This window comes from Carassius auratus, unplaced genomic scaffold (genome assembly GCF_003368295.1).
Source record: "Carassius auratus strain Wakin unplaced genomic scaffold, ASM336829v1 scaf_tig00215559, whole genome shotgun sequence".
NCBI classification, from domain to species: Eukaryota; Metazoa; Chordata; class Actinopteri; order Cypriniformes; family Cyprinidae; genus Carassius; species Carassius auratus.
Window position 1 is genome coordinate 1 of NW_020528137.1, and position 7,188 is coordinate 7,188.

Sequence of the window (7,188 nt, forward strand, 5' to 3'; positions counted from 1 at the left end):
TATTTCATCATGAAAGACACGACAAACAGCTTTATTTGATTCCGAATGAAAAGCGTTCAGAGGTGAGTGAGACGGAAACAGTCAGAAAGAGAGAAGCTTGTTCCGAGTCTGACCGGAAGATGGCAGCAAACACCGTCCCCTGACCAGCTACAGTCCAGGAACAAACGAGCGGTCATTCACCTCCATCCATGACCAATACACCTCAAGAATCAGCAGAAATCTGAGCTAGTGTAGAGGAAGAAGTTCTGTTCTTTTATAAGACCTTCTGAGACCAAATAAAGAAGAAGAAGGAGGAATAAACAGACCTGGACACAGCATGGTGATATAGTCTGTGATGTACAGAAGATCAAGAATATTAAAGTCTTGTGTTCTGTGAAAATGATCAAAAAAAAGCGTTTATGTTTAAAACGATAGTTAATATCTAACAATGAGTTCAGAAAAAACAACTTCTTTAAAAAGAAAACAAGTTTCTGTGGTCTGAAAAACTCTTCGTCTTTCCACAAATGAACGCCTCAAAAAATGTGCCATTAAATGTTATATACACTGCAAAAAAGAATATCGCTTGTGTATTTCTGTTTTCCAGTAGAAATATCTGCGAATCATTGCTCTTTTGTTGATTTCCATTGCTTCCATCGTCCTGATCTGGACAAAAGCTTCTGCTGAATGACTAAATATCTAATTATTCTTAAATCAACATGAATTTATTGCAAATGCAAAATGTTTTATAAATTGAATAAAATGATGCTTAAACAAGAACAAACATCCATCAGTGAGAATGAAAGCGCTAGTTAAAAAGAGGCAAACCCATATCCGTCCAGACAGCATGAGCAATCAGAAATATGAATAATCTGCATTGTTCATGGAGCTGAAAACAATGGTTTATTTAGTGCTACATTAATCATTTGTTCACATGTAAATATGTGCATGAAAATGAAACGCTCAGGTGATGAAAACATGAAGATAAGGTGAATCTGTTGATGCAGCTTTAACCATGAACTAGTCACTGAACTCAAACACTGAGTGTAACTAGAGTTAACTAGAAACCATGTATTTCTCTGTGTGTGTGTGGTGTGTGTGTGTGTCGCTGTACATCTTAAAACCCTGAAATACCGCAGCTGTGTCTCATGTTCTCTCTGTGTAAAGCACCTCAGCTCTCGGTCACGCGTCAGCTTCATATAGACGTGTAAAGCCTGCTGTAGTTGCTCATCCTGATGTTCTCCGGCAGGATGATGTTGAGTGAACGCTGCTCGAGGTCAGATGCTCTCAGGAGCTGATCTCTCTGCTGTCGCACCAGCTGGCTGTATTTAGTGTTGGCCATCCACGTCTCACAGCGGGAGAAGAAGACGATGCCCGACGTGACCAGGATCACCAGACAGGTGAGGAGACCCAGGACAGAGAAGCAGATGATCTGGCTGCGGGTGACCAGTGGATCAGACTCGACCCGGACGCTGCAGCTTGTGGAAAGTGTGACCTGACACCTTCACCCGGGGTCTGTGCTTGAGCCGGCTGAGGTGGAGCTCACAGGACGAGCCGGTGAATCCAGGAGCACAGAGACAAGAGTCACTCGTGTTCACACAGGTTCCTCCGTTCTGACAGAGAGAGCTGCGGAGGAGAGCGAACACATCAGATAAAAACATGACTTTTCATTATCAGTGTCCTGCAGCACAGAAGCAGCATCAGTGTCTCAGACGGATATTTGGAGAAATACACAACAATACACTGTATGAGTCACAATTATACATTTCTCTTTTATGACAAAAATCATTAGGATATTAAGTAAAGATCATGTTCATGAAGATATTTAGTAAATCTCCTACTGTAATATATCAGAACTTAATGTTTGATTAGTAATATGCATTGCTAAGAACTTCATCTGAACAACTTTAAAGATGATTTTCTCAATATTTAGATTTTTTTGCTCCCTCAGATTCCAGATCACTGGAGAGATTTATCTCAATTTTGACTGGTTTGGTGATCCAGGGTCACATCTAGCAAAATATCAAAAGAATTTACACTTTTTAATTAAAATGTTACACAAATGTAGTTTTTTAAATGTGAAATATGAAGTCTTAGACACTTTAACACTTCTTTTTTTGGCTTGAATTGATCTGAATAATGACTGTATTGTTATGCCGTACACTGAATCAAATTTCCTTCATGACTGAAGAATTTAGCAATATTGACTGAAAAACTACACTGTCGTCTGATTTACAGCGGAATTTGAGTTTGTTTAAGATTTGATGAAGTCTGCATCACTGTTTCTGGTATCTTCCTGTTTATTACTGTACAGCTGCTTTGAAACCATCTGTATTGTGTAAAACAGAGAAATAAATGTGACTCGAGTTGAAAAGTGTAAAGATGTGTTCAAATAAGGTCAAATAAGGATGATGTATGCAGTCTATGAGATATTTCTGACATGTTTTTCACTCGAGATGTTTAACAGGGGACACAGTGTCGTTCTGTCTCTTCTTCAGAGAGAATCAGGCACCTCTTCTCTGAACACGCTCCTGTCTTCAGCTCACAGTTTTCCCCGGTGTGTCCAGGAGAACAGAGACAGACGTGTCCTCCTCCTCTGGTCTGCACACAGGTAGAGTTTCCTGAGCAGAGCTTTGATGAACACCGGTGAACCTCTGAGAGAAAACAACAGATGCACACAGTTACCGTCACAGCACAGCTCCAGCATTCACACAACACTACACAACACTACACAACACTACAATACACAACTCTACACTACACACTACACAGCACTACACTACAGCACTACACTACACTACACAACACTAACTACACTACACTACACGACACTACACTACACTACACTACACTACACTCCTACACAACACAACACAACACTACACTACACACACTACACAACACTACACTACACAACACTACACTACACAACACTACACTACAACTGTACACTACACTACACTACACTACACAACACTACACTACACTAACACTACACTACACTACACTACACAACACTACACTACACGACACTACACTACACTACACTACACTACACAACACTACACTACACGACACCAACACGACACTACACGACACTACTACACACACCACAAACACACCAACCACACCACACACTACACTACACTACACTACACTACACTACACTACACACACTACACTACACTACACTACACTACACTACAATACTGTACACTACACTACACTACACTACACTAACACTACACTACACTACATACTGTACACTACACTACACACTACACTACACTACACTACAATACTGTACACTACACTACACTACACTACACTACACTACACTACACTACAATACTGTACACTACACTACACTACACTACACAACACTACACAACACACACGACACTACACTACACTACACTACACTACACTACACAACACTACACTACACTACAATACTGTACACTACACTACACTACACTACACTACACTACACAACACTACACTACACTAACAGTACACTACACTACACTACACCACACCACACAACACTACACACACTACACTACACAACACAACACTACACAACACTACACAACATACACTACACTACACTACACAACACAACACTACAATACTACACTACACTACACTACACTACACTACACTACACAACACTACACTACACTACACTACACTACACTACACTACACAACACTACACTACACTACACACAGACACTACACGACACGACACTACACTACACTACAACACACAACACCACACACACACACACACACTACACCACACCAACACTACACTACACTACACTACACAACACTACACTACACTACACTACACTAACATAACTGTACACTACACTACACTACACTACACTACATACACTACACTACACTACACTACACTACAATACTGTACACTACACTACACTACACTACACTACACTACACTACAATACTGTACACTACACTACACTACACTACACAACACTACACAACACGACACGACACTACACTACACTACACTACACTACACAACACTACACTACACTACAATACTGTACACTACACTACACTAACACTACACTACACTACACAACACTACACTACACTACAGTACACTACACTACACTACACCACACCACACAACACTACACAACACTAACTACACAACACAACACTACACAACACTACACAACACTACACTACACTACACTACACTACACTAACGACACAACACTACACTACACTACACAGCACTACACTACACTACACAACACTAACCTACACAACACTACACTACACTACACAACACTACACTACACAACACTACACAACACTACACAGCACTACACAACACAACACGACACGACACTACACTACACGACACTACAACTACACAGCACTACACTACACTACACAGCACTACACAACACGACACGACACGACACTACACTACACTACACTACACTACACAGCACTACACTACACTACACGACACGACACACACTCACTACACTACACTAACACAGCACTACACTACACTACACAACACTACACTACACGACACAACACTACAACAACACTACACTACTACACAATACTAACAATACTACACAACACTACACTACACAACACTACACTACACTACACTACACTACACTACACTACACAATACTACACAACACTAACACTACACAACACTACACTACACAACACTACACTACACAATACTACACAATACTACACAACACTACACTACACAACACTACACTACACAACACTACACAACACTACACTACACTACACTACACTACACAACACTACACAACACTACCGACACTACACTACACTACACTACACTACACAATACTACACAACACTACACTACACAAACTACCTACACTACAAACACTACACTACACAACACACACTACACTACACATACACTACACACAATACTACACACACTACTACTACACTACACTACACACACAACAACTACACATACTACACACACTAACACTAACAACACTACACTACCTACACACTAAATATTCACAACACTACACTACACACTACACCTACACAACACTACACTACAACTACAGTCACCACTACACTACACTACACAACACTACAACAACAGTAGCACTACACTACACTACCACTAACCACTACAGTACACTACACAACACTACACTACACTACAGTACACTACACAACACTTACACTACAGTACACTACACACTACATACACTACACTACACTACAAACACTACCCCAACACGACACTCACACTACACTACAACACACTACACTACACTACACCACACAACAATACACTACACTACACTACAGTACACTACACAACACTACACTACACTACACAACAATACACGACACTACAACTACACTACACTAACACTACACTACACAACAATACACGACACTACACTACACTACACTACACTACACTACACAACAATACACTACACTACACTACACTACACTACACTACACAACACTACACTACACTCTTCACACACTCTGTGAACACAGTCAGGTGAAGGAACACACTGATCACACACCGCACCACGCCAAACCTGCTCTGCACCTGTAACACACACACACACACACACACACGCACACACACACACATCTTTCTTAAGAACATTCGTAACCCTGCAGCACAGAAGCAGCATCAGTGTCACAGACGTATTTGGAGAAATACACAACAATACACTGTATGAGTCACAATTATACATTTCTCTTTTATGACAGAAATCATTAGGATATTAAGTAAAGATCATGTTCATGAAGATATTTAGTAAATCTCCTACTGTAAATATATCAGAACTTAATGTTTGATTAGTAATATGCATTGCTAAGAACTTCATCTGAACAACTTTAAAGATGATTTTCTCAATATTTAGATTTTTTTGCTCCCTCAGATTCCAGATTTTCATCTCAAGACAAATATTGTCCTCCGAACAAACCACACATCACTGGAGAGATCATTTATTCAGATGATGATGATGACACAACAACGCTGACTCTTATGACTGGTTTTGTGGTCAGGGTTACATAAGTGAGGCTCTTCTAGTCATAGTTTGAAATCTCTCACACACTGACAGCATTCAATAGTTCAGGTTTCTAAAAATATGAAATACCCCAACACACACACACACACACCTGCATTCTCCAGACTGCTCACAGAAGCCGTGATGACATCAAGCTCCACATGCTGAATCTAAACACACACACACACACACACACACACACACACGCGCATTACTGATGAATAAACACTGGCATGTAATTTATCATGTCTCAGAACTCTAACACATGTAGTTGACTGACAGCAGTAGAAACGCAACAGATACTGATGATCCGCGTCACTACATCAGTGAAGTAAGAGTGATATAGTGTAAATATTAATATCGATATTTCACCTTGAGCAGAAACAGACGCGCAGAAGAGCAGCAGAAATGAGAATCCGAGCCGGAGAAATACATTCATCCTCCCGCAGCTCGATCCTCGATCCTCCGCTGATAATCACCTTCACATGATCACACAACCTGACCGCTGCGCGCGCGACCTGGACATCACTGAACTAAACTAGTCCTCCAGCTGCCTAACTCAGCTAAACTAGTCCTTCAGCTGCCTAACTCAGCTAAACTAGTCCTTCAGCTGCCTAACTCAGCTAAACTAGTCCTTCAGCTGCCTAACTCAGCGCGCTGGAAACAGAAACTCATCTGATGAGAAAGTTCGCGACGGTCAGATGATTTAGATCTGTGAATCCGACTGAAGCTCCACGAGCTGCTGCTGCATCTGCCTTACACACAGCGCTGAGCTCCACCCATCACCTAACTACACACAAAACACAGCTAAACTAAACCCCACCCGTCACCAGGGGCGGATCTAGAGAAATATTGATGGGGTGGCGAGAAGGGGGCAGAAATTTTTGAGGGGTGGCAGACGTATACTGAATATATACTGAATTTAGTCACAGTTATCACAGATTGATGATAAATATATGTACACACTACAAAAGGACACAGGCTATCATTTACAAACTTAATCTCATGCAATCAATGTCTTGCATTTGAAACAGTTCATATAAGGAATAAGTGACCAGACCCCATAAGCACCACACACTCACTAATGCATACAGTATGCATCCACATGTCAT

The 7,188-nt window shown here is 40.9% G+C and overlaps 1 pseudogene; it reads right to left on the reverse strand.

Annotated features, from left to right (window-relative positions):
- Positions 1–782: 782 nt before the first annotated feature.
- LOC113094969 (protein delta homolog 1-like) lies at positions 783–6,833 on the reverse strand (annotated as a pseudogene).
- Between the last annotated feature and the right edge of the window lie 355 nt (positions 6,834–7,188).